This window comes from Bombus impatiens, unplaced genomic scaffold, assembly GCF_000188095.3.
Source record: "Bombus impatiens unplaced genomic scaffold, BIMP_2.2 scf_0442, whole genome shotgun sequence".
NCBI classification, from domain to species: Eukaryota; Metazoa; Arthropoda; class Insecta; order Hymenoptera; family Apidae; genus Bombus; species Bombus impatiens.
In genome coordinates, this window is record NT_176861.1 from 1,110,599 (window position 1) to 1,120,852 (window position 10,254).

Below are 10,254 nucleotides of genomic sequence, written 5' to 3' on the forward strand. Positions count from 1 at the left end.
GGCGCGCCGGCACTCTCGCGAAGCCGGCACGCGCACGGCGCGCACCTTTTCATACAACGATCGATCACTTCGCATTCGCTGATTATCGGGATCCAGAGACGATCATTCGTCGATCGTTTCACGCGTCTACACGACTACGCTCGCACAGGTGTCATTTAACCAGATGCGCCCGTCGCACGCACCTGCTCGAGCCTGAAAACTCTAGCCGCGAGGATTACGCAAGTTTGGTCGCCTTCTCGATAATATTTATTTATACTTTATCCAAGATTATCCGCGTCGTTGCCGCTTCGATCGAGCATTTCCTCTTCCTGTGGCTGCGTCACTTTTTATTAATAACCCGTCCAGGATTATCCTTTTCGCTATTCGACAGTTCGCACGGAAATCCGTTCGCAATTTCGCAAACAGCAGACTCAACGTGACTGACTTCTCCGTTTCTACATCACGTTACTCGTCGTCCCGGCAATCCGTCAAACGATCCATCCTGTCAAAATCCAACCACCGGTAAACAAACTTTATCCTCGATTTCTCTTCGTTGATTGAGTTGTGATCAAATCACATTTGAAAAATTCTGCATCGCCATCGAAGTGACGATGATTGCGGTTCGGCGATAGGGAACTTTGAACGGAAGAGGTGCGCAACGCGCGAGTGGAAGAACCGCGTGCTTGGTCAGACGTCACGCGGCAGACTCGTGTGACAAGAGGGACGTGCCGGCTGAACCCACGAATGACGCCACGAGGGAGAGATCGACGCGAAGCGAGCAAGGGAGCGAGCAGGACGGAGCGAATGATACACGCGCGAACGCCAACACGCGAACGCGATCTACGCGAAAACGGAGACACACGTGCGACCTGAGCCGCGGTACCGCTACAACTGAACCATTCCAAACCTCCACCTCTCGTCGAGTTTCCTCCTCTCGCTCTTCACGCCGCTCCAAACCCTCCTGTCGACCCGCTACGTCGCCCTCTCACTACTCTCTCTCTCTCTCTCCCCTCTCTTCTCTTCTCTTTCCATCTTATTGCACGTCGATCATTCTTCTCCCTCCCTTTCACCGTTCCCAGATTTCTCTCTTTTTCTATCGTTACTCTCATTTCTGTCATCCTTGTCGTTCTTCTGTTTGCTGGTTCGTTCGTCCGTTCGTTCATTCTGTCATTGGTTCCGCTCGTATCTTCGTTCGCTTTGTCTCTTCGATCCGCGAATTCGACGAGTTTCCTTACCCTCGTGAGTACTATTCACCCCCAGGTAAACATCGAAGACAGTTTCTTTGGGAGAAAAGTCGTAGGGATCACCGATTACCCTACGGCGAACACTACTTCGATAGGGGATGTTTGGTCGAAGCGAGGGAGATTGTTTCGGGCACACTGATTAACATAGAAGCACCGTCGTAAGTGAATTTACAAATGCCAATGCGGCCGATTGTCGGTTTACCAAAGGGAGAAAGCTCGATGGCATGGAACGATTATTTCGTTTTAGGATTAAACAGTGATATTGCGGTGATTGATCGTGAACCAGGTGTTTGGCGTATACATTGAGAAACAGACGGTAGATTTCGATATTTTAGCGAAAGATCTTGCGTAGAAAATTGCATTATTATATATCTGTATATATTATATACTATGCTTATAATAATTATGTATTATATATTTATACGCTACCAGATGTTTCAGTTTCTTCGATCAAATTTTATCAAGAAGTTCCATAGAATTATGAATTTAAGAAGATGTTGCATAAACATAGATCGTTTGAAGCTTTACTGGAATTATTTTTGACAAAAATTGAAAATACAGAGAGAATAATTTCTGGGTCAGCGAATATTCCTCTTAATTCCGTACCTCTATATTTTTACGTGTAAGTAATTTTGTAAAAGCGATATACTAAACAAGTATCGATATGCATGACGAACTGATACAAAGAGTTGAGCGATTCATTGAGACGAAGCAAAGTTAAAATGAACTTCGTATTAACAGCAACGATTACATTTATAATGGATCTATCTTTGTCTTACAATATTCTTTTCATATTTCGTATTTCTTAATGAACATGGCAAACATCCTATACCTATGCAACATGTTCTTTTATTCATGCCTATAGAAAATTCCATCAACATTTGGCTGGTAAAGTTGTGACACGTTGTATATTAATCATATATCATCATATAGTGTACCTTTTTTACGCACGACGAAGTTACGGAACACAAGAATGGAAAAGACAATTCAAGTCTGTCCTTACACGTTTTCGTTTATGCGATATTCGATCGTTCGATCTTCTCGCGTTCGTCTTTCTTAACATCGTCTCTAGATAGATATCTATCCCTCGTTTGACCCTTTCACCTTTACTGTTCCCATCTTACGCTGGCAGGTAACCCGCCACTATCGCCGTAACCTTTTAGAAATTTCGCTCACTCGGAACGCCATAAAACGAGTCTGGGAATTTTCAACGGGAAATAGAGCAATGCACAAGGACGCGCAAGAAGAGAGTTAATCGCTTGTGCGCTCGGCGAATGGAAATAAAAATGATTAATTCCTAAAGCGACGCAGACGAGCAACACGCAACCGCATGAATAATTAGAAAAGTTCATTCCCATTTCAGTCATCCAATTATTTGTTTGCGCTCCACGATCCTACCGAGATTCTTTTTTTCTCATCTGCTCGTTTCCTTTTTTCCTCTCATTATCGTAGTTTTCCCTTCAACGCGTCACTTCCGCCATCGTGATTTCTCTTTGCTCCTCGACGTCTATGACACTCACTAAGCCTCATAACACCCTTCCACATTCTCTTTTTCTATCGCGAATTATTCCCATCTCTTCGGGCTGAAAACTGAACTTTATTTCCAAACGCGTAATGCGAAATGTTTAGCATTTAATTGTATTCTTTGTCTTCTCTTGTCTCCCTTCTTTAGCAGTATGCTCCGTTCCATCTGTAGGCGTCTGTCACGTTCGATTTAATTGAAATTAACAATCGTTCAGTCTCCCCTGTAAAACTGCGTCATTGATCGAGTGAATTTCCCAAATGTAATTTAAATTTGGCAGTGAATCTGATCCCAGCTATCGACTTTCTCGACACTTCCAACGTTTCGCGCCGATGTACTTCCATAGTTTCAGCACTGTGTTGCGATAAAATGTTTCGCGTTGGTCGCTATAGTTATCCGCCCACTAACCGCGCTCTAACATCTTCTTCCACCCGATCCTCTTGGTTTATGTAAATTTGGCGCGATTAACTCTATTTCGTCAGTGTCCTTAACTCCCCTTCTAGGTCTAATGCAAACAGAACGACCGGATAACGAACAATTCGGTACATATTTCGAAGGATAGCAACTCAATGAGAAACAGAAATTGAATTCTCCCGCATGACACGAGGTCCCTCGAGGAACATAATTTTCTAACATTTTATCATTAGTCTTATTTGCATATATAACACGGTTGAGTTTCTTTTTAATGTATCTTTTTAATGTATTACTTTTTAGATTGTTAAATTTGTTAAATTTCTATAAACTCATCAATCTTGACAAAAATGACAGCGTTTCCTACGTTTGATGGACAAATTTTTTATGCTAATAACTTTATTGCAAGTTGCAGAAAGAGAGAGGGAGAGAGAGGGGGGGGGGGGGGGGGGCGGACGGTGCAATGAAAATGGGCCGTGATTGAACCTTTAACGTAAATCAAGCCTCGCCATTACATGCTGTCGAAGCTATAATCGTTGTATAACGTGTTATGCGGCGCACTTTAGCCGTTACAGGAGGAGCAGTATCGCGGTACCAGCGTAATCGGCAGTGATTTAAGCCAAGCGGCACTCGATCATTCGATGGTACATCCAAGTGGAACCGAGCGTCCGCCGGTCGGGGCTAATCTGGTTCTCGTGAAATTAATTCCCGAACTCGGCAGACGGCCGACAGAGACTAAGTTTTTCACTCCCATAGGCATTACCGGTCGATCGATCGACGAGTCGTCCCTTTGATCGTCGCCTCTGCCGCCGATTCACCAATAAAGCAAAATACCACGAACAGTTAGCTTTTATCGAAATTTTCGTAAGCATCGTTCTAGAACGACGATGCTTGCTGTTCCGAAGCGAAAACGATACGTACGTTTCAACTTTTTTCCAATGTGGCTGCGAGCACGCTGCTCGTCGTACGTGACAAACTTTGAACCTATCGTTCGTCGAAAAATTTACGGGAAATAGAGCGATAGCTTTGAAATTCGATAGACTAGTTGCAAAAATAGTTTCTGCTTACCCAGAGTGCTTTGGTAGATTAATATCAATTACGGTTTTCACGCGTGCTGTAATATATTTTTGTTTCGGAATATCTATTTATAGTGTAATGTCCTTAATTCGATTCCTGTGTCACATTTATAGATTCCCCCGTTAATGTACTCTAATATACATGGCAGAAGAACTTAATCTTTTATCTACCGACACGTGACAGTGCTCTTGCTTCTATCGCTTTCTACAGAACAACCCTTTAAAGGCAGAATGTATTTTACACTCCACATGTCGCGTTCCTCCGCTTATACCGATAGATAAATTTACGCTTGGAAGGATTTAATTTAGGTCAGACATAAATCGACCTGGGTCACGTAATTACCAATACAGAGGCTTCAGATATTCTCTGTCGGCCGCCTAAAATCCTCGATTCGAGTACCTCGGTTAGACGCCTTTCGTAAATCCCCTTCATATTACGACTTGAAGTAGGGAACATTTCAAATTCAAACGCAGTACGCAGCTACATCTGTTTTACACGGTAGCGTTACGCTCGCGGAAACCTCAGTTCACAGAGGGAAGTATATGGAGTCTCACCGCGTCCAACGAACCGTTCCAACTCCCCTTCGACACTAGCTCCAACCTCGAGTGGCAAACCCTTGCTTCGTCATGCCTCACCAACGACGCTATCGTGGATATCCCTCATGCTTCCCCCACACACACTCTCTATGCTATATTCCATACTGTGGCCCATCTTCATCTTTGCACGATCTAGAGTATACGCCTTAGGACGAGTGTGAGCGAGATGACTTCAAATATCCATAAAGCTTACTCCAAAGGGATAGTAAATTAGTCAGCAAAGACTCTGCTTCTAACCGTGAGACAGAGATGTGCTTCCAGTAGTTTCGCTCGAGTAATGGCTGATTCGGTCGCGAAGGTATTTATGTGACTGGAAATAGGAAGCACCGTGAAGAACATCGGGAAGATGCGTAAAAGGGGAAGCAATTTTCCGCGTGAAAAATTCGTTGAACGGTGTAGCGACGTTGATATATCGTCGTAGGACGTACTGGGAATATAAGTAACGTCGAACCGGGGATGTTTCGTCATTTTTATCGCGCTACGTCCTGAATATGCATGATATGCATGAGCGTCGTTCAATTCCGATTGTTTCCATTACGAAACGTTTGTTAGTGACTCGGTAAAACTGAATGGCTTGGGAAAATATTACGTTGCAATTAATGTTGATTTGAAGAATAATATTTTATCAAGCTTATTGTACCATTACGTACCTATATTCTGTTCTGCTAGAAGAGGTTATTTGCTTCGAATATAATGCATTCCTGATACTAACATATCACATTTGTATTTATATTCGTTTTTATTGGCACATATTTTGTACTTTATTGTATTATAAGAAATTGTAGGTTGTGAAGATTATAAATTTATATAAATAGCGTTGAAGTGTATAATATGACAAGTAGATTATAAATTATTTTTCTAGAAAGGCAAAACTATTTGATTTTTGCAGTATATGATTTAATATTTCTGAAAATTAAAAGAAACTGCGTCAGTCATAATCTAGCCAAGTCCTGCAGAAAATTTCTTATTCAAATAGATGCGAGGATTATTTTACATTCATCGCATGCGTCTCTGACATTCTATTCGTCTCTACATATAATACTTCTTCCACAGGAATAAAATCGCACACGCATGGTTTTAATTCATAACTACTTCTTATCTCGCTTCATGAATAATTTCCTTCGTTAGACATTGAACATCAAGGACGGGAAAGAATTAACCTGTTAAAAGGATCCTTGTAAATTCATATATGGTTTAATATACATAATTTATAGCTTCCTACCAGTTTAATGTACCTTCCTGTCTAATTTCTCCCAATCAATAAAAGTTTGTAGATTTCCTGCCTCCAAAAAAGGTATTAAGTAATATAATATTTTCTTTAATTCATCTCTTACTTTCTTCCATTATACTATAATAACTTCTGATATCAATTTTTGTACATGTCTACCTTACCTTCCTTACTGTTATACCCATATATTTGATTTTCAAAGCAAATTTTCGTTTCATGCTTAATTTCGTCGGGTTCACAACTTCTCATTTCTGCAGTCTTACACGTGAATGGAACAAATGCATCTCATACTATTCTTCAAACACTATGCATACTTACTTCGTTTCAATTTTCTTTCAAATAAACCTTGGGTAGCTGCGGTAGCTTTAGGCTACATTTGCTTATTATACAGTCATATTAAGTTCGATAAGAAAATGCATTGTGTTAATGTTTTATTGTTCGCTGTATTAGTGTTGATCGTAGTTAAGTTGCATCGAACTTTTCCATTATTTAAAAAATGTGACCTCATACTTCGTATTAACAATTTAATTTTACGACTCCTTTCCATCTATTTCTCAACTGATCCCTCTGCAGAGAATTGTTAGTCCTTAGAGCTTATGAAGTCATCAGTAAGTACGTTTGACATTTAGCTACGATTGGTCTTGAAGCGAAATATTCTCAGGGCGATGACAAATAAACCATCACTAGCATGTTCTTTTATTTATAGCTTTACCATACGCTGGATAAATGCCGTTGCAAGCTTGTACCTCTACCTTTCTTGAACTCGTACGACGACACACATGATTTCATTCTTTGATATTTCCTCACTTCGATTATTGGCATAAAATAAACAAAAAGCCATCGTCCTTTTATATATTATTGGAGTATGACGTCTGTAGTTACTCTGTAGAATTAGTTTCTATTGAACACCATCATATTTTATTTCATGTAATGCAAGAACCGACAAAATTTGTCTATCTATCTAATACATTGGTATAACCAACAGTTTCAATGGAATAGTTCCTCATCATTTGTTATTTGTTAAACATAAGCAAAAATTCGTCTCGATTACCGAATATCGTAATGAATATTTTATTCTGTATATTTTCATATTCAGTGTACATTTCGTATATTTTTACACTTTTACGTATTAATCATGATCACTTCCCCTTTTAGAGAATTTCCATTTTTACACGGGCATCTAGATTAACACATGAAAAAGGGAGATTTCAATATCATGAATTTATTATAATGTCAATAACGAATTTCAGAGTGACTGAATGATGTGAATAAGAAGTTATCGAGCTTGGAAATCTCTACTGGTCGGATAGCCGCGTACAAGCTCGGAAAAATGAGTTTCTCGAAGCTTTGTGAAAGAGCTTTAAGCCACGGGAGGTTTTCTCTTCACGATAATAGTATCAATGTCTCGTTTTTTTTTTCAAGATAAATTCTACGATTGAATCTTACCTCTATCGAAGCTTTAAGTAAAAATTATTTTCAATATCAAATGAATACGTCTGTTCTTAATTACACTTAACGATTACCAAGGTTTTGTAATACGAAATGCTTTTATGTAATATTTGTAACATTATCGTTTGAAGAAAATGAAGAGATGGGTCAAATTATCGTAGAATAATAATTGATGACGTTAATTGCAAGTAGCAAGTAACCTAAAATATATTTGTCTTTCAGTATAATATTCGTTAAATCAATGGTTTACACAGCTACAATTCTACTAATGCAATAACCAAGATAAAATTAAAAATGAAATAACTTTACCGTGACCCTCCACTTGTTTTGGGTCGTTGCATTCGTTCTTCTCAAAACTATATTTTTCATATAAAACATTCAAACATGACAGAATATAATATCAGTTAAGGATTTCGCTAGCGTTGTATTATTTGCTGTTTCATAACTGAAAATTTACGTACGTTAATATTAATTAAACGAAGTAATGCATTAATTAAATCTCGTACCACGTTTCAATGTGCATGGACAATGTTACTATGAAAGTTGCAAACTGTTGAAGTATATTTTCCTTCAAATTCCAATTAATTATACATTTTAAATACCGGTAGATCTGCAGATACTTGATAATTTACTGTTAACAATTAAATTTATATAAGTTTTACAGATATAATAATTTTAACTTAAAATAAATAAAGTTGGGAACGAATCTAAAAGTATGCATATTGGGTTGAGAACTAAGTGGTTGCGGATTTTGTCAATACCACCTAATGACAAAATTCGCAATCGCTTAGTTGCCAACCCAATAGTAACTATAATATAAGATATTTAGCATAAATATACATTTTGCAGAGATCGTAAAAGTCGTTCTGTATATTAATAGGTCTCAATATTCAGCAAGATCATTTTTTAAATTTACATTTAAAATTACTATTCATACCTTGTGTTTATTTTTTACTATGTTTGGGGTTAGGTTGTACCTTGTATATAAATATTCACGCTGGTTTCAATCCTATCAATATCATCATGACAGTCGTGTCTCGTTATAATGAAATCTCGTATTAATGAAATGAAAATATTCTAAACAGTTCATAACAATCCTGTACGATAAATCTTCGAATATTATTAAATAATATAAGCCACTGTGCATTTAACGCCCTATCATTTTCTACGATGCGAAATCCGGAGGAATCCGAAGTTCGATGACGTCACGTCCGACTATAGCCGAGGGGCCCCGAACTTAGAAAAGCGCGCCAATAATCTCACTGTTACACGAGTTCTCAGGCAAGCCAGTCACGTCGTTCGCCTATGTTAAACTTGACAGTGAATCATATTTACGAAAGTTTTTATTCGAGAGGTGTGAAAATACGTCTTATTCTGAATAAGTTACTGACTAATGTGCAATGTAGTACGAGTTACGTCTCTCCAAGCCGTAGTACTCCACGTTCCATATTCCTTCCATATCCACGATCACCAGTTCGCCATTTTGTCCGGTATTGAACAATATTTTATCTTATTTTCTTACAAATTTATTTATAGTTAGTTACCTGATGAATACGACACCATTAATGATGGTATATTTATATATATATATATATATATATATATATATATATATTATATTAGCTAAAATTTAATGTGTTTGAGTAAGCTTATATAAGTAAGATTGCATGTTATTGAAAAAGAATTGAAATCCTTTGTGTATACTGTGTATATACTGTTTGTTTCTTTCGTTGCTTTCTTACGCTCGACCTTGTTACTATTTTTAAAAGAGTATCACATTTGAAGCATCTACATTGGTCGATTGAAAAAATAAACAATGTAACTTGTATGTTTATGTCTCGTGTGTACGTCGAAGTGAATAAGAAATGTATCACCGTGACAATAACACATTCAGGTTATATTAGAATTACAACTAGACAGAGAAATTTGAAGATTAAGATCTCGCTTCCGATTGTGTTCATTGTGTTGTGTACATATATCATTCCGCGTCTTATAAATAGGATTAGTATACAGAGTGCTGCAATGAATAACAACTCGAACAGAAAATATTTATTGGAAAGAATACTTATGTCAAAACAATTACTTATATGTTCATGAATACATATATATACAAATGAAAATAGCTTATAAAATATTTTATTTAATATATAAATATTCCATAATATGCATATAGTTTATTATAAAATATTTATAGAAGGTTAGGTCGCTCTGTATTTCTTCGAATATTGCAATAAACGTGTAGCAGATAGAATTAGGAACTAAAATACACTACCACTTAATTACATTAATTTTCTACATATGAAGAAACATTAATTTTTTTTAGGTATGTAGTTTAGATATATTGTAGTTATAAATCATATAGAATTTCTATAAATATGTGTTATTTGATTGATGAATGAGAGAAATTACACGAACTTATTTATAGTTTTCTTACGATATTTTCTTCTGTTAACTTCCCATTACTTTAAAGCCATTTGAATCCTTTAATGAAATACAAAGATATACATATATAATCATTCCATTTAGAAATGAAAAACTATCTTTTTACGCCATTATATTCCATAAATGATAATAAAGAGTTGTTCCGATAGCAAAAGTTTAGATAGCAGAGCAATCTAAAAGCTGCTTACTTCGAAAGAAATAAAATCGAAGTATGTATATGGTTGTAACAGAAACGAATAATGTCTGAATCATAAATGAAAGAAACGTTCTTTATATCGTGGACAAATGAAGCGCCATCGGTGTGTT

At 37.3% G+C, this 10,254-nt stretch overlaps 1 long non-coding RNA gene across 1 annotated transcript; it reads right to left on the bottom strand.

Moving 5' to 3' along the window:
* Positions 1-5,574: 5,574 nt before the first annotated feature.
* Positions 5,575-6,115, bottom strand: LOC112213038. Its single transcript, XR_002946908.2, has 3 exons — positions 6,052-6,115; positions 5,824-5,989; positions 5,575-5,735 (listed from the first exon to the last, which is right to left on the bottom strand). It is a non-coding gene; the product is annotated as an uncharacterized LOC112213038 (long non-coding RNA).
* Between the last annotated feature and the right edge of the window lie 4,139 nt (positions 6,116-10,254).